Below are 24,781 nucleotides of genomic sequence, written 5' to 3'. Positions count from 1 at the left end.
TCCATCCAGTAAAAGTATCTAACCAGACTTGTAAGCAAGAATATCAATTAGCTTTTGGCATATGAGCAAAATCAATTTCCCAGCCCTCTCCAGGATACTTTCCATTTCGTTGTAATCCAGATATTGCTAGCTTCTCAGTCTTTGGGTTAAGTTTCTGATGAACCTCATACCTTTTGATAATGTTCTTTAAAGTTTTCATTACATTTTTACCTTCAAACAAACGAGAAGCCATCTGATAAGTACTCTCTGCACCCAAATGAAAACTCTGGTGTAAACCCTTAAGAATTTTCCATTGAGCATTTTCAGGAATTATTAATCGTCCATCCTCAGACTGTAACCATCCTTTATCTGTAATCTTTGCTCGTCTTTTCTCATATCTTTCTAATTCTTCCTCAGTGTATTGTGGTTTTTCCTGTTCTACAGGATCTGTCCAAATCAAAGGTGTCTACAGTGAAGGGGTTTCATAAAGTGCCCGCTTTTCTGGCTTGAGAGTCAGCCAGCTGATTACTTTCAGCTGCTTTACTCCCATCCCTGCTGTGTCCTTTGCAATGCAAAACAGCCACTTCTTTAGGAAAATATATAGCAGTTAAAAGTCTCTCGATCCCTCTGAAATGGTTAATAGGTTCTCCTGTTGCTGTTTTAAACTGTCTTTCTTTCCATATTGCAGCATGAGCATGTAAAGTCAAATAAGCATACTTAGAATCCATGTAGATATTTACTTGCTGCCCTTTGCTTAACTCTAGAGCTCCGGTCAGAGCCACAAGCTCCGCTAACTGAGCACTGGTTCCCTGGGGGAGAGATTTTGTTTCTGAAACCTGTTCAGCAGTCACCATGGCGTAATCTGCTTTATGCTTTCCATCCCGAACAAAAGAACTGCCATCTGTAAATACTTCATGTCAGGATTGTCTAATGGGGTATCCATTAGATCCTCCCAAGCTGCATAGTTTAAAGTTAGGAATTGCGAACAATCGTGATCAGGTGTTTCATTTTCCTTCTCAGGAAGGAAAGTGGCAGGATTTAAATGTCCACAGACTTTAAGCTTAGTTACTGGTTCTTCTAGTAACAATGACTGATATTTAAGAAGCCTACTGTCTCCATCCAAATATTAATCTTAGAATTTAAGATTCCACTCACATCATGAGAAGTCAGGACAGTAAGATTTCATTGATTAATTATTTTTAAAGCTTCAGATGCTAAAAAACCGCTGCCCCAATTACTCTTAGGCAGTGGGGCCACCCACGTGAAATTACGCCTGATTTTCTGCTTAGATAAGCAGTAGGTTGCTGGTGAGGCCCTTGGGCTTGTGTGAAAATTCCCAAGGCCATACCTTTTCTTTCAGTGACAAACAAATTAAATCCTGACCCTGTGGGCAAGCTCAAAACGGGAGCTTGCAGGAGGGCAGTCTGAAGAACCTTAAAAGCCTTTTGAGTATCTGGAGACCAAAGCAGTTTGTCTGTTTGGGCCTGCTGAGTTTCAGCTAGAAGTTTATATAAAGGCCGGGCAAGTTCCCCATAACCTGAAATCCAAATATGACAGTAGCCTATGATTCCCAGAAATCTTCTCAATTGTCTTAAAGTCATAGGTAGGGGATGATTTAGTATGGGTTTAATTTTCTCAGGGCCTATGGCCCTAGTCCCTTCTGATATGATTAGGCCCAGATATCTAACAGATTGTTAACAAAGCTGAGCCTTTTCTCGTGATGCCTTATAAGTGCAGCCTGCCAGAATGTTTACGAAATCTTCTGAGGCTCCTGAACAAGCTTCCTCTGTCACAGCACAGAGCAAAATATCATCTACATATTGTAACACCACCGCTTCGGAGCTATTAAAGTTTTGTAGATCCCGTGACAAACTTTGTCCAAATAAGTGAGGACTGTCATGAGATCCCTGGGGCAAAACTGTCCAGGTTAACTGAGAAGCTGGCTGCATAGGGTCTTCAAAGGCAAATAGAAATTGACTTTCCTCCACCAAAGGCACAGAATAGAAAGCATCTTTCAAATCAATTACTGAGAAATATTTGTCTCGTTGAGGAATTTCAGACAATAAGGAACTACAGCCTCATTTATTATTTGTAAATGTTGAACTAGTCTCCATTTACCATTTGATTTCTTTATACCCAAAATAGGAGTGTTGCATGGACTGTTACAGGGAACTAATAGTCCCTGCTCCTTTAAATTTTCGATGATGTGTTTTAACCCTTAACCTCAGGTTTCAGTGGATACTGCCTCTTATGTGGAAATAAGTGGGTCTTTGAGCTTGACAACTATAGGAATAGCATTCTGTGCTTGACCCACAGATTTTCCATCAGCCCATACTGCAGGATTTACATTTTGTTCACCTAAAGGGAGAGAACCGTGAACTTCCTGATGTTCAAGCTGGTTTTAGAAAAGGCAGAGGAACCAGAGATCAAATTGCCAACATCCGCTGGATCATGGAAAAAGCAAGAGAGTTCCAGAAAAACATCTATTTCTGCTTCATTGACTATGCCAAAGCCTTTGACTGTGTGGATCACAAGAAACTGTGGATAGTTCTGAAAGAGATGGGAATACCAGACCACCTGACCTGCCTCTTGAGAAATCTGTATGCAAATCAGGAAGCAGCAGTTAGAACTGGACATGGAACAACAGACTGGTTCCAAATAGGAAAAGGAGTACGTCAAGGCTGTATATTGTCACCCTGCTTATTTAACTTCTATGCAGAGTACATCATGAGAAACGCTGGACTGGAAGAAACACAAGCTGGAATCAAGATTGCCGGGAGAAATATCAATAACCTCAGATATGCAGATGACACCACCCTTATGGCAGAAAATGAAGAGGAACTAAAAAGCCTCTTGATGAAAGTGAAAGAGGAAAGTGAAAAAGTTGGCTTAAAGCTCAACATTCAGAAAACGAAGATCATGGCATCCGGTCCCATCACTTCATGGGAAATAGATGGGGAATCAGTGGAAACAGTGTCAGACTTTATTTTGGGGGGCTCCAAAATCACCGCAGGTGGTGACTGCAGCCATGAAATTAAAAGACGCTTACTCCTTGGAAGAAAAGTTTTGACCAACCTAGATAGCGTATTCAAAAGCAGGGACATTACTTTGCCGACTAAGGTCCGTCTAGTCAAGGCTGTGGTTTTTCCTGTGGTCATGTATAGATGTGAGAGTTGGACTGTGAAGAAGGCTGAGCGCCGAAGAATTGATTCTTTTGAACTGTGGTGTTGGAGAAGACTCTTGAGAGTCCCTTGGACTGCAAGGAGATCCAACCAGTCCATTCTGAAGGAGATAAGACCTGGGATTTCTTTGGAGGGAATGATGCTGAAGCTGAAACTCCAGTACTTTGGCCACCTCATGCGAAGAGTTGACTCATTGGAAAAGCCTGTGATGCTGGGAGGGATTGGGGGCAGTAGGAGAAGGGGACGACCGAGGATGGGATGGCTGGATGGCATCACTGACTCGATGGACAGGAGTCTGAGTGAACTCCTGGAGATGGTGATGGACAGGGAGGCCTGGCATGCTGTGATTCATGGGGTCGCAAAGAGTCAGACACGACTGAGCGACTGAACTGGACTGAAAGGGAGAGAAAGGGAGGGCTCCATATTTATGAAAACAGAGGCATGGACCTTGTTCAGTATATTCCTCCCCGAAAGGGGTGAGGGAGACTGGCACAATCAGAAACTCGTGGGAAAATAGCACAGAATCTCAGTTACAACATAAAGAATAACTGAAATAATACCCTTTGGCTCGTCCAGACAGTCCCACTATGGAAGTGGATTGGGAAGGAAGTGGGCCAGGGGCTTCAGTAAGCACGGAGTAAGTTGCCCAGTATCTAAAAGGAAATGACGGATTGGCTCCCCACAGGTATTAATACCCGGGGTTCCTCAGGTGTAATTAGGACAGGAGCTTGTGTGGAGCCCCCGGGCACCTTCCTTCCTGATTGTCTTGAGAGTCTGACCCCAGGTGTCATTATGACAAACCAGTATTTTAAGAGAAACCTCCTTTTAGATTTGTATAGAGAAAGAAAAAAATATCACTAGTGTGTTTCCTCCTCCTGCTTAAGAGAGAGAAAAATGTCTGACACTTGCAGCCTATTTCCTCCCTTTGGAGACCCCTGGCCTTCCTGCCTGTTACCCTCTCAACATCTTGTAATAAAACAGACATATTTTCAACTGTGGTTTTACCAAAGACATGAATTGTGTGTATGTGTTTATGTGTGCACACACAAATGGATATTTCTGGTCTCAGCTCTTTACCAGAGAATAACAGAGGTATGACATTAGATCTTGTGAAATCAAAGGCATTTCTTTGAGAAATGGGAAAATAAAAGGACATTTAACATGATAAAACCAACAAAATGCTTCGTTCTTTCGTTTCAAAAAAAGAAAAAAAAAACCACACCTAGTTTAACTGGTTAGCCTAATGGTCTGTTTTCTCCATTTTCTATGATCAGTGAAAAAAAGTGAGCTGTGAGGTGATATGAAGATGTTTCCTTCAGGTCCCTTTTTGACTTTTCTGTGCAAATGAGGAAGAATGGGCTGGACTGACCTGGAACCTTCCAACAGAGACTCTTTCTTCATAATGAAAAAGATTGCTCAGATCCTATTTCCAAGCTGACCCCTTAACAATGTTTGTTGTACCAGTGGATATATATTTGCAGTTCTTTATTTTTAAAATATTTTACTGCAATCGTATAATAAAGAATTACCTGTTTGGTGTCAGTTTGACCCAATCTTGAAAGAAAAGTTTCTTTTGCTCAGATGCATGACAGATGTTCCTGGTCTTAAATGGGATGGGCAATAAGGACAAACTTGGCCCCCTTGCCCTTCAGCCTCCCATTTCATTATTCAGTTATACCCGGTTCTCTTCACTCAGCTCAGACCTTCTCATAAACGGCTTCTCTCTGGGCCTGAGGGAGCCCACTTGTAATATGGAGATGAGAGACTAGACCGGAATCTGAGCGTGAGCAACACTGACCCCTGAAATGATTAGCTAATTGGCTGTGTGCCTGTGTGTGGCAGTTCTGGTTTGGAGGGAGTTTCTGGTGGTAATGAGAATTTTAAATAGATCCCAGTCCTCCCTGAATGAAAAAGGAAAAGGAAAACTGTGGGATGGAGGCAGGATCACAAGCTCAGAATTAGATGACTTCTATGAATAAGGCTAAATCTGAAGGGAGATTTTTTTTTTTTTTTTTTACATCCTGATGGTCAGACCTCCACTGGCTTTCATTTGTTCTTGGGTCAAAAGCTTGACTCCTCGCTGTTTCTCCACAGGCCTCTGTCAAGCTCGGCCCTGTCAGTGTCTCCAGTCTCATCCTGGGAGTTGACCCTTTGCTCATGGTTTAGCCTGTCCTGGTCTCATTTACTTTTTCTCTGTTTTCAAATACCAAAACCATTTCTGTCTGACATTGTAGTTCCTTTTCTTACCTTCAGGTCACCCTGACTGAGGCCCTTTGTCACCCTTCAAGTCTAGGCTCAGAGAGGTCTCCCCATGCCCTCCTAACAGTCTCTCTCATGTTACCCAAGTTTATTGCCTGTGTATCAGTTGCCATCCACAGAAATTAATGCCCTTCTTCATGGGTTATTTTGAGTCCTTCCTGGTTCCCCTCTTTTCGGGCTCATAGTGTTCTTCTTCTTCCCAGCATGGCTACAGTACCTATTACTGGAAATGTCTTTAGATGACAGGACTATGGGTTGGGCTGAAATAATCCTCAGGGAAGACCAAGAGAACAGGGCAGGTGATGAAGATGTTTCCCATGTTCTGGACATTTCAGCTGTAATTGATCTTTACCCCATGTGACTACTTAATTACTCAAAAGATGAGCCAAGAAATATAGGAAGTCCTGAAAAGCCCTACAGAACTGGTGTCCTCAAGCAGTGGGCTGAGATGTCCCCATGTTTAGTCTGCTGGGTTTCATCCTCTGCAGCCCCCAGATCTAAGCTTTGTCCATCCAGGACCAGTCACCATGGTGGACAGCAGCTTTGCCATCTAGGAGTTCATGTGCTCCGTGTCAGCGTTGTGATTTCATTGCGCTGAGGATGAGCAGAAATCCCAAACCTAATGGGGCAGGAAGGAGACGCTGCCCCCTGCGCCCCCCAAGAGCTAGAATATCTTCCAAGTAGGTGTGGGTGGAGAAAACAGGAGAGAGTGAGACCTGGAGACCCTTGCTTTGAGACTTCCTCATCTCAAATGCCTTTGTACGTGGACTCCATAATGTTCCCAGGTGGTGGCAGACTTTCCCAGGAGGGCCAGTCTCTTGATTTTCATCCTGCATGTGCAGTGTCCTTTGGGTGGTAGCTCTTGGGCACTCCTCTTGTGATCCCCTTTGTCAAGAAACCCCTGTGCGCTTTAGTCTTGCTTAGTCCAGTCATGCAGGGAGGAGAGGTAGACAAATGGGGAAAGCGGAGGGAGCCTGGTGGGGTCTGCAGGAGGCTTGTGGCAGTACTTGGGGGCATCAAGGTGAGCCCAGTGAATGGAGTGTGCACCCATCCCAAGTGTAGTTGCAGGGACAAGGGGTGTGTGGATCTGTTGGAAGAGGATATCTCCGTTCAGGCTGTAGAACCTGGAAGCGGGTTTGTTGGAGAGCCCTTGTGGAGTGGTTTGAGGTTCTACTGCCTGAGCTCGTGTTCCCCAGGACAGCAGTGCTGAGGCTGACATGTGCCTGCACAGGTTTGATTTGACAGCTCATGACCACACGTGAGCAGCAATGAAGGACGTGGAATTCAGCCAAGAGAAGTCTTTTCCACTGTTAGAACTGTGGCCTGTGCCGAGCCCCAGGCATCTGTGGGTGGAGGAAGATGGGAGCCTTGGGCTTGAGGGGCTGGTTCTAGCAGGTGCCCCCAGCATCCACTCCACACCCTGGCTTTTGTTGGCTCTTTTAGCAGGCAGGCACCGTAGAGTAACAGGGAAACTCTCAGGTCATTTTTTGCATCAACTTTGGTATCATTGTGTACTTGGAGTTGCCGGTGTAGAAAGGTTCATGTGCATTTGGGAAGATACCAAGAGAATCTGGAGTGTTTCCTTGGAAGATGCTGAGGTCTCACTGGGCCATGTGCATCATTGGAGTTATCCCTCTTTTTCATAGTCTTTGGAGATTTCTATCTTTGACCTGGATCACTCACTGTAAATGAAAATACAGTGTCTTGTGTCTGTGGATCCTTGGGTGTCCTCTTTTGTATTTTGCCTCATGCATGAGCTATCAGGGCTTGGAATGCTTTGTGTTTGTGTAAGAGGGTTCGAGGCTCATTATGGGCTCTGTGGACACTGTGTTGGACACCATGAAAGTCTGTAAGTTTGTTTGAGTCCCGCTGGGAAAATAGGAGTACTAAGGTTAAGATCACAGAATGCTTGTTATAAGGTGGTCCTGCTGGGTAGGGATCTCTGGGCCCAACCTGAGAAGAGTCATAAAGTCCTCTGACATAGGGGAAGATGGCTCCAAAAAATCAGAGGGCAGCGATGCCACAGTGGTCTGCAGCCTGGAGGCTTGCCCTCTAGAAGATGCAGCTGCAACTTTCTTGCTGCCAGGCTGGGTTCTGTGTTATCCACTCCTGTCCCTCCCAAAATAAGCACACACACAGGCACAGTACAGAAAACACGGAATCTTAACTGCATTGTTGGTGGTAATGTAAATGGTACTGCTGTGTTGGAAAATAAAATGGAAGTTCCTTAACAAATTAATATAGAACAGGCCTACCGTCTGTCAAACCCATTTCTGACAGATATCCAAAGGAAAAGCAACCAGTTTTTCAGGGATATGTCCACAGTCCCATGAATGTGATTGGATTTGCAGTAGCCAAGGCATAGACACAACCCAGATGTCTCTTGATAAAAGAATAGGTTACAAAAATGTGGTATAGAAATATTTATTATATACTGTATATTCATGAACTATTTTTCTCTGTATATGAATATAAAAATCAAGAATCCTGCATTTATGCCAGAATGAATGAACCTAGAGAACATTATGCCAAGTTAAATAAGCCTGACAAAGGAGGACAGACCCTGTGTGGAAACTAGACTTGTCAAACTCACAGAGCCATCGAGTAATAAGGCTTTTACCCGGAGCTGGGTGGAGGGAGAAATGGGGCACTGGTAGTCAAAGAGTAGAGAGTTTTCTGTTGTAAAATAAGTAAGTTCTGGGGATCTGAGGTACTGCATGCTACCAGTAGTGTTTCTATATCCTTGAAATTTGCCCAGAGAGAAATAATACAGTGTAGTCATAGGTGGAAGTATAACTTCTTCGACTATAATAATTAGTGTATGAGTCTATAACATGATCACTTTATACACAGTACATTTATACCATTTTTGTTAGTTACACCTTAATAAGGCTGGGAAAGAGAAAGAGAGTTGAGAGGGGGGTGCTTTACTCCTCTAAATGGTGCTCAGTCCAGGTTTCACATTTCATTGATGACGCATTTTGCATACACATGTGCCAGAGTCCAGCTCCAACAGCTAGGGAATCAGCCTGAAGAGATGAGCGATGTCGGTGGAGAATGATGCAGCCTCTTACTCAAGGTACGGGACTGCATGTTTATTTCAAGCTTCAGTTCAGTTCAGTTCAGTCACTCAGTCGTGTCCGACTCTTTGTGACCCCATGAATCACAGCACGCCCGGCCTCCCTGTCCATCACCAACTCCCGGAATTCACTCAGACTCGCATACATCGAGTCAGTGATGCCATCCAGCCATCTCATCCTCTGTTGTCCCCTTCTCCTCCTGCCCCCAATCCCTCCCAGCATCAGTCTTTTCCAATGAGTCAACTCTTCACATGAGGTGGCCAAAGTACTAGAGTTTCAGCTTTAGCATCATTCCTTCCAAGGAAATCCCAGGGTTGATCTGCTTCAGAATGGACTGGTTGTATCTCCTTGCGGTTCAGGTTCTCTTTTATCCTTTGACAAAAGCACTAGGTCAGAGGTTTGGCAGTTTCCCCTCACCCAGATTTATTGTCTCCATAAAACATTGTTGCCCTTCAAACAGAGTTTCTGCTTCAGTGATTCTTTCAGAATCCTGTTTACTTTAACTTGTGATTACATTATAACTCATACTTATGTCTGGGCTGCAAACCACATTCCTGTTTATTTCTTATCTTTCTAAATCCTGTTTGCACCTAGCATCTTAAGCTATCTCCTAAAAAGGCTTCTAGCTATTAATATCTCTGAAATTCATAATCTGTATAAGTTATAGTAAAACATGCTAGCACTACCACATTCCTTAAATTTTTAGCTTCTAGGTATTCTTAATTATTCCTAAACCCTAAATTTGGCAAACTTTCGTTGCCATAAACATTTCCCTCACAAATAGGTCTCAGATGACAGTCCTTCCCAAGGCCTCAAGCTGCAGCCTACGTGCTCATCCTGGAACACTCTTGAACAAATGTCAGTGGTTAACTTTATGGATTATTCTCTGGGCACAACTGCAGAAGGCTTTGTGCCTTCTCATGCTCCTCTCAAGGACAATAAACACCTTAACATTCTTTTCAGTCAACTCAACCGAGGAAAGGAAAAAACAAGTCAGAATCACAAGGCCTAACTCCTTCATCCCGGGTCCGTGTCTGCGGAACAAGGAGAGGGGGTTGGGGCCGTGCCTCCATTTTGTCAGTAATGCCTAATGCAGCTCCCGACACACATTTTTGTACCCTCTGACCGAAGATTCCCCTTCAGGTAGTTTGTGTTGGTCCACAGCTCGAGAATGTTTAAGATGCCCCAGTTGATTCCAGTCTGGATCCCTCACTGAGCATCAGGACTCTGAGTCCTCCCAGTCCTGAGGGCTGAGATCTGGGCTGAGGAGGGGATGCTCTGTTCTGAGTGGGGATGGATCAGGACCTGCTGTGTGACCTGAAGGAGATTGCCTGGTCACTGGAGGTGCCTCCTGCTGCTGTGTACATAAGGCCTCAGCAGGAGGGGAGTGTGATCCAAGGGAAAGTGTGGGAAAGTCCCGTGTTGGTCTCTCTGAGGAAGTTGACTGTCCTGAGTCCCTCCTGAGACAGTGGCCACAGGGGCCTGTCTGTTCCTCATGGTGAGGGCTTCCCTGTGTGTGTGTGGTTGGGGCTCAGGAAAGGGGTGTGTTGACTGTAAACATTAAACAGCATGTTTTCAACTTCCATGATAGACCTCTGAAGACTCGTGTTGCCTGAGGAAGCCCTGAAGTTAAGGAAGAGGAAAGAAAAGGAGTGAGGCATGGTTCTTTGTCAGGTAAGGTTATATTTAGTCTCTCCTTCCTGAAATGCCCTTCTCTGGACTCGCTAATCGTTTCTGACTCTGGAGTGTCCTGTGTGACTCCTGTACATGCACACTCACCCGAGGCCTTCCCTCAGCCCTGTCGTCTCCACTTAGATCCCATCTCCCCATGACCCAGTGACCTGGCCCTTGTGAGGAGGCTCCCCTGGGCACTGTCCTGGGCAGGGCTTCTCACCCACAGGTTGGAGACGGGGTCTCAGTGCTGTTGGGCAGCAGGGATTGCTTAGGGCCTATCTGGATGCGCTGTCTGCTCTGTCAGCCAGGGTAAGGAAACTGCATGTGGAAGTCAGGTGTTAGTATGCATAATAGCTGGTAAAATCTGGGAATCAGATCAGTTGAGCCTGTCCTTTCCCTTGTGTGTATCTTGACATCCTTGTGAATATACCTTACATATACTCAAAGAATTATTTCTGAGTACTGTGTTCTGTTCAGTTGGTTTGTCTGTTTTTATACCAGTACCACATCACCTTGATTACCTTGTAATAGGTGTTGAAATAGAAAGACCTCCATCTTCCTTCTTCAAGATTTTTGCTGTTTGCTGTTTGTATAGTTCTGTGACTTTCACCATGTTTTATTCTGCTTCTACAATGATTGTCATGGAAATTTTGATAATGAGTTAATTGGTTGATTGACCCTTTGTGTGGTTATTAAAGAATCTGTTTTGATATAGCATGTTTCTTTTGTAATCTTTATGATTTATATTGATGAAACTTTGTCATGTGGGAAAGAAGATACATTTACTTCTTTTTCAATTTGCGGACCTTTGATTTCTTTTCCTCATCTAATTACTCTAAGGGTTTCAGTGCTTTGTTGAACTGTAGTGCAGAGTGTGCATCCTTGCCTTCTTCTTGACCTCAGAGGAAAAGCTTTCATTCTTTCCCCGTTGCTGTGCTCTTTTCATAATGGAATTTATTATGTTGATGTTGGTATAATTTATTGTCTGTAGTTTGTTGAGTGTTCCATCTTGAAAGGTTGTCAAATTGTTGTCAAATGGTTTTTTCTGCATCGAGTTGATCCTGTTTTTTTTTCCTCCTTTAATCTGTCAGTGTAGTGTGTCATATTAATCAATTTTTGTATGTTGACTTCTCCTTGCCTTATATGAATAAAATCCACTTGGTCATGGTGCCAGATCTTTTTGTTTATTTTTTAAAATTATTTTAATTGAAGGATAATTGCTTTACAGAAGTTGTTATTTTCTGCCAAACACCAGCATGAGTCAGCCATAGGTATACATATGTCCCCTCCCTCCCATCTTCCTCCCTGTCCAACCCCTGTAGGTTGTTAGAGAGCCCCTGTTTGAGTCCCTGAGTCAGTCAGCAAATTCACACTGGCTCTCTATAAATGGTAATGTAAGTTTCCATGTTACTGTCTCCATACATCTCACTCTCTCCTTCCTTCCCTCCCACCTTCATCTGTTATCTGTGTCTGTTTCCCCAGTTCTTTTTAATATGTGTTGAAGTTGGTTTGCAAGTATTTTAATTATGCATCAGTATTCGTCAGGGGTATTGGTTTTTAGTTTTCCTTTCCTGTGTCTTTGGGAAATCAGCAAACTATTAGAACCGTGCTTGCTCCATAGAATTAGCAGGATTAATGGTAATTCTTCTGTAAATGTTTGGTAGAATTTGGTCCTGTATTTTTCTTAGAGGTTTCTGACTACTTTTTAAATCTCTCTAGTTAAAATGGGCTTCCCTGATGGCTCAAATCATAAAGAATCTGCCTGCAGTGCGGGAGACCCAGGTGCTGTCCCTGGGTCGGAAGAGTCCTTGGAGAAAGGAATGGCTCTCTAGTCCAGTATTCTTGTCTGGAGAAATTCCATGGACAGAGGAGCCTTGTGGGCTACAGTCCATGAGGTCACAAAGAGTCAGACACGACTGAGTGGCTATCACTTTCGACACTTCTCAGTTTTTTTATTTCTTAATAAATAAAATAGTTTGTATGTTTCTGAGAATTTGCCAGTATCTCCTATATTCTGTCATTTATAGGCATTATTGGTCATAATACTTCCTTATCTTTTTGACCTCAGTTGTAATCACTCCTGTTTCATATCTGTTTTTAGTTATTTGAATCTTTTTTCTGTTTTCCTTAGTCAAGGTGGGGGTTTTCCTATACAGTTTTTTCAAAACATCAACTCTTGGTTTGTTGATTTTTATATTTTTCTACTTTCTATTGTATCTCTGGTTTAATCTTTCTTATTTACATGTTTCCTTCTGCTAAACTTGAGTTTAGTTTGTTTTCTGTTTTCTGCTTCCTAGAGGTCTAAAAATAGATTTCAGATTTAAGATCTTTTTTTTACTGTAAGCATTTAACAGTTCAGACTTTCCTTTTAGTACAGAGTTCTGTGTTATAAATTTTGCAATGTTGTCTTTTCATTTTCATCCATGTATTTAAAAATTTCCATGTGATTTTTTTCTTAGACCCATTTGTGGTGTAAGAGTTGTTTAAAGTCCACATGTGAGGAATTTTCTTTTTTTCTTGTGTTTATTTCGTTGTTGTTAGGGAAGATACTTTTATGGTATCAATCTCTTAAAATGGTTAATTTTGGCCTAACGTGGTCTCTCATAGAGAATGTTTTCTGTGTCCTTGAGATACCTGTGTTTTCTGCTTTTGTTGGGCCATGTGATCTGTACATGCCTGTTCAATGTTTGCTTCATTTTTCTGAGATATCTAATGTTAGATGTATATATATATTTTTACTTGTTACAGCTTTTTGGTAAATTGACCATTATTTATCATTATACAATATTTATCTCATTGCACTTTTTTTTCGTTCAGTTTATTTTGTCTGATATAACAGTCTCCCCTGCTCTCTTTAGGATGGACTGTCTTTTTCCATCCTTTCACTTTTCACCTTTCCATGTCCTTAGGTTTGTGAGTACTACCTGTTTCAAGTCTCTGACAAACTCTGTGTCTCTTGCCCTGGTTTTTTCTTCCTGTTAGTTCTTCTAGTGGCCCCTGCTCCTGTCCATCTATGGTGGTGAAAGACAGGCACCCTGGACAGCTCCTTTCATGCCACTGTAATCTCAGAAGAAATGTATTGAATATTTCCTTCCTATCATGATGTTTCTTCAGATAGTCTTGCTTAATAACTATATTTTTTCCATATTATTTTTTGCCGTTATTTTTAATTCTCCAAGAAGTTTTTTTACTTTGCCATTGTGATAATTTTTGGGGGTCATACTCTAATGACTCTTCTAATTTCAAATCACTGTTTTATTAATGGAAAAAAAAGCAAAGAAAGTCTTTGGCTTCTGTTAATGCCTTGCTATAAAATCTAAATGGATAAAGTTATATTTGGATCTTTGTATATGGTAATTTTATTATGAATTGAGTTCAAGTATTCTTTTTTTTTTTTAATGTTTTTACCAGTTTTCTTTTGGTAGCCTAGTATAGAATCCTGTTGACAACTCAGCTGAGTACAAAGGATACATTTTTATCGTCTGAAAGATGCTGAAACACGTGAATAAGAGGATGATATAAATTTGTCCAATAAATCTGTCAAAAGATGAATCCTCTCATGTCAGTTAATTTTTTATAGATAAGCATGCATGCATGTGCAAGTTTATGGTTTAGATAGAAGACATCATGATTTAAAAACTATATAACACCTTTTTTTTCAGTTGAAATTATGTTATCAGTATAATCTGTGGCACTGAAATTTTCTAAACAAGCCTGTTAGTGTTTTAAGTAGTAAATTACTAACAGTTGTGTTTCTGTATTCACGTCTGTAATAACCTTTCAAGCCATTCCACATTGTTCACCTTGCACTTTTTTTTTTCACATTAATACAATATTTATTTGTTTTTCTTCTGTCAAACCGTGAGCCCACCACTTTGTCCAGGCTGCCTGGGGAGTTCCAGGAAAGGGAACATACAGGGCAGACACTGGAGAAAGAACTATGGGAGGTGGAAACAGCTCCTTCACATCATGAAGAAGATGAGCTAGACCACCATCAGGCAAAAGAGCCCCATGGCCTTTGAGAGAGCCAAGCCCATGGTGTAGAAGAGCTACTGTTTCAGAGAAGGGTTCCTGGCATAACAGTGATGAAGCTCCCGAACACAGTCCCACTTCCAGCCCCAGAGCCAGCCACCCCTTCTGTGGCAGCTCCAGCTCCAGGGAACTTGGCTGCTGTGTCAAAGTCCCTTGAAATGGCACTGGTTTGGAAGCTGTGGCTAGGAATAAGTGAGATGGTCCAGGGACCTGGGGCTGCCAAGCTGCTGTGGTTCTCATGGGTCAGTGTCTCTGGTCCTTCACCACCACTGTGGACAGTGATCACTCAACAGGGGGAAGTTCTCCTGATCAGGGAGGGGGTAGAGACGAATTTGGCGCAGGTGTCCATGTTCAAGGGATGAAGGCCCAAGGCCCAAGAGCTGCTCCCCCTGCAGAGAAGACAGAGGGGCAGGGAGGAGGCTCACCTTGGACTTCTTTCAAGTTTTCTTTAGGAGCCCTCTGTCAAAGGACTTTCAATGTTCTCTGTATTACTTCACTGTTAGATACTTAAGCTTCAGTTGCTGAGCCCAAGCTTCTGAGTTCAGGTGCTTCATGTAACATTTCTTACCTTCTTGATCTGAGTCGAGTTTCTCAGAGTGTCTGTGACACAGGTTTTCTTCTTTAAGGTGGGAACAGATGGTTCTTTAATGAGCTATTGTATTGATGACAGGTTCTTGCCTGTAAAGTACGTATTTAATGTTTAGAGTAATACTACAGTAATTTAGAGCAACAGGAAGGCTTCAGACACTTTTGGTCTTTGCTGCTATTATCAACATCATACCTGAAAATTTTGGCCTTTCCATTAAAAGTGCTGTGGACTTTGTCATCTCTGAAGACACCACTCATGCTGTACCTCATCGAGATAATGAATTGCACTCACTGGGTAGAACATAATATCTAACACTTCTGTATAGCCAAAACAGTGTTGAGCTTTATTTTTATATATTTCATGGATTTTGAACAATGATAAAAAACCCATATTAATTGGAGGATCTCATAAGGTCTTAGGAAAAAGCATAATAAATTAAAATTAGAGATCCATACTTTCTCCAGATACCCCTGCATGGATCTGTTAGAACACATACTTCAACCAAGTCAATCCGTACCCCTTACTACCCTTTCTCTTTTGCATGAAAATGAGAACTTTTCATGACCCTTTTGGTGACATGTGGTTTCATTTCAGGAACGACTGACCTCTGAGGATGTGGCCATCAAATTCACTCAGGAGGAGTGGGAATTCCTGGACCCTGCTCAGAGGGCCTTGTACAGGGACGTGATGCTGGAGACCTACAGGAACCTGCTGTCTGTGGGTGAGGATGACTTCCTTCCAGAGTTGCCCTTGGGTATCTGCATTTTCCCTGTGTGCCCCTTGGGAGGCCCTGATGTCTTTCATCTGAGAGTTCTGGTGACTGGGGCATGACACAGGTTCACAAGGTTAAACGGACCCTCTTCAGATGCTGTGTCTGTTTCATGTCATATCTGAGGTTGTCTCAGAGCTTAATTATGTACAAAGCTCACTGGCAAATGTTAACAGAAAATACCAAAAAACCTGATTTCCTATTTTCTTTCTTTTGACTTTTGCTCAGTGTTTAAAAAAATGCACAGCACTTTAGGTTTCTTTCTTCTGATAATGCTGAATATCTATTTGTTTGTTTTCGCTTGCTTGTTTATTTTTTTTTTGGCTGCACCATTCTGCACGTGGGATCTTAGTTCTCTAAGGATCAAACCTGCACCCCCTGCACTGGAATGCAGAGTCTTAACCACTGGATCACTAGGGGAGTCCCAGAATTTCTGTTTCTGATCTGAATATTATCTCCACATTGGAGCCTGAGAAAAAGCTTTGGACAGTGGGGAGTGATGTAAAAGTAGCCAAAAATACAACATATAAGGAAACACGAGTATCTCAAAATGACTGGTTTTTTTCTGTTTAGGAGTGAGACAAGTTGGTGGATTGGATCCTGTGTGGTTGTTACTTAGGAAAATGTAAGAGTGGGTAGAGAGATCGTCTTTTTGATCCTAGATCCTACGAGGGGAGCATGTATGAATCTCACAGGCTCTTAGCTTGCCACCTGTAGGAAGAGGGCATGGTCCCATCTCAAGATGCTGTAATGTCTGACCTTCATGTTGTATTAGTTTTACTCTTGTGCTGCTCTACCCCGTCTGGGAATGTCAGCTGTTCCTGATGTTCCATTCTCCTTACTTTGTATCATTTTACCTCTTCAATTTCTTTGAAATATATTCCTGAGGGTCTGAAATTTTATCTGGTTTCCTTGCTGTGATAATCCACCTATGTTTAATTGGCAGCCTCTGGTGAGTCTGTGTGGAGTGGATTTAGTAGGTAACAGAAAACTGTGATGGACACACTATTCCTAATGTTACTTTCTTGCTCTGTACAAAGTCAGGACTTGAAGCTATCCAGTAGAGTGGTCAGTATGTTCTAGGAAGATGAGAGAGAATCACGAGAGCCTGATACATCTTTCCAGGTTATTTTCTGGCTTTGGAGACTCTGTCAAGGGCACCATGACAGTGTTGTTGATGTGTATCAAGGACCATATATTTTAGCCTCTGTAAATGGTATGGGAATTTATCCCAGGACAACTTTGTCCAAGTTCACATTCTCATATCTATGAAGCTATTGGCTGTACTGTTGTTCTGTGCCTTGTAGGTATTTTTTTATTTTATCATTGAGTTCAAATTTCTGTGTTACTCTTAGTGTTTCTGTTTTGTATTTGCAATGCGTTGGATGGTTGATTGGGAATGGTCCTTATGGTGGAACTGGTGATCAGTCCCTCTTACAATTCTTTATATTTGATTTCCACATATTTTCTCTTTTACTGTTGATTGTCTTTTCAAACTCACTGCACTTTATTGCAGAGTAGTTTATAATTTTGACATAGTTCAATTTATTAATATCTGGTTTTATTTTGTGGCCTGTGCTTTTGGTGTTATATCTGGTAAATCATTTTTGGATCCAATTTCCAGAAACATTTCCTGCACGTTTACCTCTACGAGTTTTATACATTTGAAACTTAGGTTTAGGTCTTTGAACCATTTTGAGTTCGTTTTTGTCTGTTAGTGTAAGATAATGTTCCAAGTAAATTCTTTTGCTGGTGGGTATTCAGTTTTGTCAACATGTCTTGTTTCATAGACTGCTTCCCCCATTTAGTAGTTTTTACACCCTTGTGAAACATCTTTTAGGAACATCTCCGCAAGAGGTGTTTTTGTTTTTGTTTTAACCATTCTTTTTAGGTATGCTGCTGGCTCTGCTGCTAAGCCGTGTCAGTCGTGTCTGACTCTGTGCGACCCCACAGACGGCAGCCCACCAGGCTCCTCTTTCCCTGGGATTCTCCAAGCAAAAACAGTGGCGTGGGTTGCCATTTCCTTCTCCAGCACATGCATGCCAAGTCGCTTCAGCTGTGTCTGACTCTGTGCGACCCCATAGATAGCAGCCCACCAGGCTCCTCTGTCCCTGGGATTCTCCAGGCAAGAATACTGGAGTGGGTTGCCATTTCCTTCTCCACTTTTTAAGTATAGTTAATTTACAATGTTGTGTTTCAGGTATACAGCAGTTTACAAGATACTCAATATAGTTCCCTGAGCTATATGGTAGGTTCTTGTTGTTTATCTATTTTGTGTATACATTAGTTTGTAAATATTCAGACTCCTAATTTATCTCTCCCTTTCCTGCCCCCATCTCCATCCTGTACTATCCCCTTTGGTAACCGTAAGTTTGTTTTTTATGCTGGTGAGTTTATTTTGTGAAGAAGTTCATTTGTATCATTTATTTCAATTCAGCATATAATATCCTATGGTACTTGTCTTTCTCTGTCTGATTTCACTTAGAATAATCCCTAAGTCTGTCTGTGTTGCTGCAAAAGGCATTACTTCATTGTGTTTTATGCTGTGGAGGTGGCAACACACTCCAGTGTTCTTGCCTGGAGAATTTCATGGACAGAGGAGTCTGGCAGGCTGCAGGTCATGGGGTCTTAAAGAGCTGGACACAGCTGAGCTCCTTTCACTTCACAATATTCCCCTGTATATATGTACCACACATTCTTTATCCCTTTGTCTGTCAGTGAACATTTAGGTTGCTGCCATGTTTTGGCTGGTATAAATAGTGCTGCTAAAAACATTGGGGTGCATGTATCATTTTGAATTCATTTTCATCCTTTGTGGATATATGCCCAGGATTGGAATTGCTGGTTCATGTGATAGCTCTATAATTAGTTCTTTATGGAACCTCCATGCTATTCTCCAAAGTGGCAGTACCAATTTATGTTCCTTCCAACAGTGTAGGAGGGTTCTCTTTTCTCCACACCCTCTCAAGCATTTATTGTTTGTAGACTGTTTGATGGTGGTCATTCTGACCAGTGTGAGGTGATACATTTTTGTGGTTTAGATTTGCATTTCTCTCATAAATAGAGACATCAAACATCTTTTCAGGTGACTGTTGGTCATCTGTTTGTCTCCTTTCGAGAAATACCTGCTTCGATCTTCTGCCCAGTTTTTGACTGGGTTGGTTGTTTGTTTTGATATTAAGCTGTATGAACTGTTTGTATATTTTGGAAATAAATCCCTTATAGGTAGCATCATTTGCATATATAGTCTTGTAGTCCAAAAATTGAATTTTTGTTCTTTTTTTTGTTTCCTTTGCTTTGCAAAAAGGTTTTAAATTTAATTAGGTCTCATTTGTTTGATTTTGCCTTTATTACCATGACTCTAAGAGATAGATTCAAAAAAATTTTGCTGACATTTATGTCAGTGTTTTGCATTTGTTTTCCACTATGAATTTTATAGTATCTGGTCTTGCATTTAGATGTTTAACACATTTTGAGTTTATTTTTGTATGTGGTGTTAGAGAATGTTGTAATTTCATTCTTTTTCATGTAACTGTCCATTTATTCCAGCATCACTTATTAAAGAGACTTCTTCATTCTATATTCTTTCCTCCTTTGTTATAGAATAATTGACTCTAAGTAAATTGGTTTATTTCTGGGTTTTCTGTCCTGTTCTACTGATCTGTGTTTCTGTTTTGTGCCATCATCATACCACTTCCCTGGTGGCTCAGACGGTAAAGCCATCTGCCTACAATGCAGGAGACCCAGGTTCAGTCCCTGGGTCAGGAAGATCTGCTGGAGAAGGAAATGGCAACCCACTCCACTATTTTTGCCTGGGAAATCCCACCTGGAAAATCCCATGGATGGAGGAGCCTGGTAGGCTGTAGTCCATGGAGTCGCTAAGAGACTGAGCGACTTCACTTTTCCTTTTCACTTTCATGCATTGGAGAAGCAAATGGCAACCCACTCCAGTATTCTTGCCTGGAGAATCCCAGGGACAGAGGAGCCTAGTGGGCTGCTGTCTGTGGGGTCGCACAGAGTCGGACATGACTGAAGTGACTTAGCAGCAGCAGCAGCAGCAGAGATTAGCCTACGTTGGTGGCTCAGTGGTCAAGAATTCACCTTCTAATGCAGAAGATGCAGGTTTGATCCCTGCGTCAGGAAGATTCCATGTAGAAGGTAATGGCAACCCACTCCACTGTTCTTGCCTGGGAAATCCCATGGATAGAGGAGTCCGGTGGGTACAGTCCACAGTGTCGCAAAAAGGCAAACACGACTGAGCAACAGCAACATAGGTGGGGATTGCATTGTTTATTGGCTGTTAGAAAACTGGTGAGTATTTTATGTCTTAATTTATGTGTCATTTACAGATGATGGTCTTTTACCGTGTATTCTGCAATACAGCTGACACGTACTACTTGTTAACATTGTAAAATGCCTTTTCTTTTTGGGTACATAGTTTCTATAGCAGATGTAGAGAACTATGTTGTTTCAAAAAATTGTTTTAGTCATATTCTTCATTTTCTCATTTGTTTTCAATTGTAAACAACCAATTATGAATAGTTAATTATGAATTGGGTAAGCTTGTTTTTGGATTATTTACTGTTACAATATATAATATATTGTTTAGAATTTATGTACTGTAAGTTTGCAGAATACAATGATAGTGTAATATTTTTCTTTTCAATTTGAGACAACTGTTGATTGATATGTTCCTAAGGGTCCTGGTAGAAAAACACTCTGCTTTTGAGAGTTGGCATATTATTGTCCAATGTGAGTGTGTTTGGCATATGGTTTTTAAAATTAGGCTACCTTAATGGTGAATTTATGTTATGCTTTCTTAAGTTAAGAATTATATTCCTTTAGTGTTTCTAAACACTTAAGGTGATCATTGTGGTGTTTCATAACTTGATGTAAGCATTACTTTTGGTGTAATATATATTCAACATGAAACATTTACTTTTGAATTATTGTGAGCAGGATACCTATGATTCTTTTTATCTTGTAGATATCTCTCCTACACATGTGATCAAGCATTTACAACCCAAAGTGAACAGTGATAAACTAGAAACATTCCACACATTGATGCTGGGAAGCCCTGAAAGCTGTGAAATCAAACATTTTCATCTTTGGGAAAGTCAGGAAAATATGTGTGACTTTGAGTGTCAGGGGAGAGATGACAAAAGAAATTACAAAGGCACACCTGTAAGCTTTAATGGAAGTGTGCCTGATGGAAGAGATTCGCATGATAGAAAGGATGCAGGCATCAAGCCCTTTGGAAAGAGGTTTGGATTTAACTTTCAGGATAAACTGCAGATACTTCAAACTGGTGGAATAATTTCTGAATATCATGAAGTTGAGAATTCTGTCAACAACACTTTCTCATTTTCACCAGTTCAAAGAATTCCTCCTTGTGTCCAAACCAGTGTTTCTAATATATATGGGAATGATTTTATGAATCCTTCAGGAATAACACAAGACCTCAAAGCAAACAGGGAAGAACCTTACAAATGTGATGAGTGTGGCAAGGCCTTTACTTACAGCTCAGACCTCAGGAGACATAAGAAAATTCATACAGGAAAGAAATTATTTAAATGTGATATATGTGACAAAGTCTTCAGCCAAAATCCACACCTCGCTCGTCATCAGAGGGTTCATACTGGAGAGAAACGTTACAAATGTGATGTGTGTGGCAAGGCCTTTACTTGGAGCTCAAACCTCAGTAGACATAAGAAAATCCATACAGGAAAGAAATTATTTAAATGTGATATATGTGACAAAGTCTTTGGCCAAAATTCAAAGCTTGCTCGTCATCAGACGGTTCATACTGCAGAGAAACCTTACAAATGTGATAAGTGTGGCAAGGCCTTTCGTGAAAAGTCAACCCTTTTAAGGCATCAGACTGTTCATACTGGAGAGAAACCTTACAAATGTGATAAGTGTGGCACAGCCTTTCGTGAAAAGTCAGTCCTTTTAAGGCATCAGACTGTTCATACTGGAGAGAAACCTTACAAATGTGATGAATGTGGCACAGCCTTTCGTGTAAAGTCAACCCTTTTAAGGCATCAGACAGTTCATACTGGAGAGAAACCTTACAAATGTGATGAGTGTGGTACAGCCTTTCGTGTAAAGTCAAACCTTTTCAGTCATCAGACAGTTCACACTGGTGAGAAACCTTACAAATGTGATGAGTGTGGCAAGACCTTTCGTCTAAAGACAACCCTTTTAAGTCATCAGACAGTTCATACTGGAGAGAAACCTTACAAATGTGATGAGTGTGGCAAGACCTTTCGTCTAAAGACAACCCTTTTAAGTCATCAGACAGTTCATACTGGAGAGAAACCTTACAAATGTGATGAGTGTGGCAAGGCCTTTTGTGTAAAGTCAACCCTTTTAAGTCATCAGACAGTTCATACTGGAGAGAAACCTTACAAATGTGATGAGTGTGGCAAGGCCTTTTGTGTAAAGTCAACCCTTTTAAGTCATCAGACAGTTCATACTGGCAAGAAACCTTACAAATGTGATGAGTGTGGCAAGGCCTTTTGTATAAAGTCAACCCTTTTAAGTCATCAGACAGTTCATACTGGAGAGAAACCTTACAAATGTGATGAGTGTGGCAAGACCTTTCGTCTAAAGTCAACCCTTTTAAGTCATCAGACAGTTCATACTGGAGAGAAACCTTACAAATGTGATGAGTGTCACAAGGCCTTTCGTGTAAAGTCAACCCTTTTAAGTCATCAGACAGTTCATACTGGAGAGAAACCTTACAAATGTGATGAGTGTGGCAAGGCCTTTTGTGTAAAGTCAACCCTTTTAAGTCATCAGACAGTTCATACTGGAGAGAAACCTTACAAATGTGATGAGTGTGGCAAGGCCTTTACTCAGAGCTCACACCTCAGGAAACATAAGAAAATTCATACAGGAAAGAATTATTTAAATGTGATATATGTGACAAAGTCTTCGGCCAAAATTCAGCCCTTTTAATTCATCAGTCGGTTCATACTGGAGGGAAACCTTACATATGTGATGAGTGTAGCAAGGCCTTTCGTCTAAAGTCAACCCTTTTAAGGCATCAGACAGTTCATACTGGACAGAAACCTTACAAATGTGATGAGTGTCACAAGGCCTTTCGTGTAAAGTCAATCCTTTTAAGGCATCAGACAGTTCATACTGGAGAGACACCTTGTGATGAGTGTGGCAAGGCCTTTACTGACAGCTAATACCTCAGGAGACATAAGAAAATTCATACAGGAAAGAAATTATTTAAATGTGATATATGTGACAAAGTCTTTGGCTGAAATTCAAAGCTTGCTCATCATTAGACGGTTCATACTGGAGAGGAGCCTTACAAATGTGATAAGTGTGGCAAGGCCTTTCGTTGAAAGTCAACCCTTTTAAGGGATCAGACAGTTCATACTGGAGAGAAACCTTACAAATGTGATGAGTGTGGCAAGGCCTATCGTGTAAAGTCAACCCTTTTAAGTCATCAGACAGTTCATACTGGAGAGATACCTTACAAATGATATGAGTGTGGAAAAGTCTTTGGTCTAAAACCACATCTTCAACTTCACTGGAGAATTCATACTAGAGAGAGACCTTTCAAATGTAATGAGTGTGGCAAGTTCTTCAGTCAAAATTCACACCTTAAAAAACATTGGAGAATACATATAGAGTAACCTTTCAAATGTTTTGAGTGTGGAAAATCCTTTACTCAGGTCTCAGCACTCACTAAACATCAGAAAATCCATACATGAGAGAAACTCATGTGAATGTGGTATATGGTAGAAGTCTTCAAAATTCAAAGTTCAAAATTCACACCCTACAGTTGCTCAGAGAATTCATCCTACTGAGAAACCATACAAATATCATGAGTGTGGCAACATCTTAGGCTTCATGAGAAAATTCATACTGGATAGAAGCCAGATATATATGTATTTATTAGGTCTTTAGAACATGAATTTATTCTAGAAAGATTCCTCACCAATTTCACAAATGTTTAAAAAATAATAATAATAACCTTATCCTCACATCTTGCCAGTAGTATCAGAGTATTTTTCCTGGAGAAAACACACAGCAATGTAACGTGTGTGGCAAGGATCTTACCCAAAAGTCACAAGATAGGAACGTAGTGGAGCCATACTTTCCAGACTCAGTGGTTGTGGCAAATCCTTTACCTTTTTCACTGTATGTATTCTCTGATGACTTTAGTTCAGGTACTCAGCAACTGCAGTAAGTCTATATTTGAAGAGAAGCTATAGAGATCTTTTTGTGTAAAAGAAACCCGAATTCTACCTCAGCAAAGATGATTCTTTGGGACAGTAGTCCGCCATCTTTTTGGTCTCCTGGCTTTCTGAATAAAGTCACTATTCCTTGCCCAACAAGTAGTCTCTCAGCTTATTGGCCTGTTGTGTGGTGAGCTCTAAGAGCTTGGCTTTGGTAATACATTGATCAAGTGCATTTGCTACATGTGTTTCACGATGGTCTCTGGGAAGGAATCAATGAGATGAAGGGACTGACTTTATTAGATACAATTCATTCACATCCATGTTCCCTGGAAAAACACACAGTCTGAATTACAAAATTCAATAGTGAGTGTGAATTAGCAACAGGGAGGGGAGAAAATAATGTAAAACTAGGACATGACTCATCATGGTCAGTAGGATCAGGAAGCCCTTCCATACATAGTCCAGCCTGTTATAAAACATAATGTTCTACCAACTGACCTTGAACAGAGTAGGCAAGATGTTAAAAGGCCTGGGCTTTTCGTAGGAGGAGAGGGAGAGTTACCAGGGACTGATGGTGTGCTAGGAACAAAGCATAGGAATAGGGTCATGTTCTCCATTGGATAGAAATAACTGTTGTATGTGTGATTAAAGAAGAGTTACTCTTATTTGTGGGAATTGAAGACAGAGCTGTCATGCTCTTCGTAGACCGGGACCTGAGGAATGGAGTCGACGAGAAGAAGGAAGCAGGGGACCCAAGTCTCAAGTGAAACAAGGGTGCTTTATTTGCAAAAACACATGTTTATATATCTTTATACAAGGCAGCTTTAGGCAGTAAAAACATTGAGGAAAAACAAAGCGAAGCAAAAAACAATCATGAAAGGACCAGAAAGCATTCCATATCCTGAGGAAGAGGGGCATAACTGAATAGATTACCTTTAAGTAAAAATTCACTGAAGGGAATCCAAGCAGGTGCCCTTTCCCATGACCTCAGTCCTGAGAACTGCGTGCAGCTC

The 24,781-nt window shown here is 41.3% G+C and overlaps 1 pseudogene; it reads left to right on the top strand.

Moving 5' to 3' along the window:
- The window catches only part of LOC128064054 (zinc finger protein 665-like), a 31,618-nt pseudogene extending 8,552 nt beyond the window's left edge, over positions 1-23,066 (top strand).
- Positions 23,067-24,781: the final 1,715 nt, after the last annotated feature.

This window comes from Budorcas taxicolor, chromosome 18 (genome assembly GCF_023091745.1).
Source record: "Budorcas taxicolor isolate Tak-1 chromosome 18, Takin1.1, whole genome shotgun sequence".
In the NCBI taxonomy this organism is placed as follows: Eukaryota; Metazoa; Chordata; class Mammalia; order Artiodactyla; family Bovidae; genus Budorcas; species Budorcas taxicolor.
Note: the sequence above shows the minus strand (reverse complement) of the source record. Positions and strands in the feature narration are given on the sequence as shown.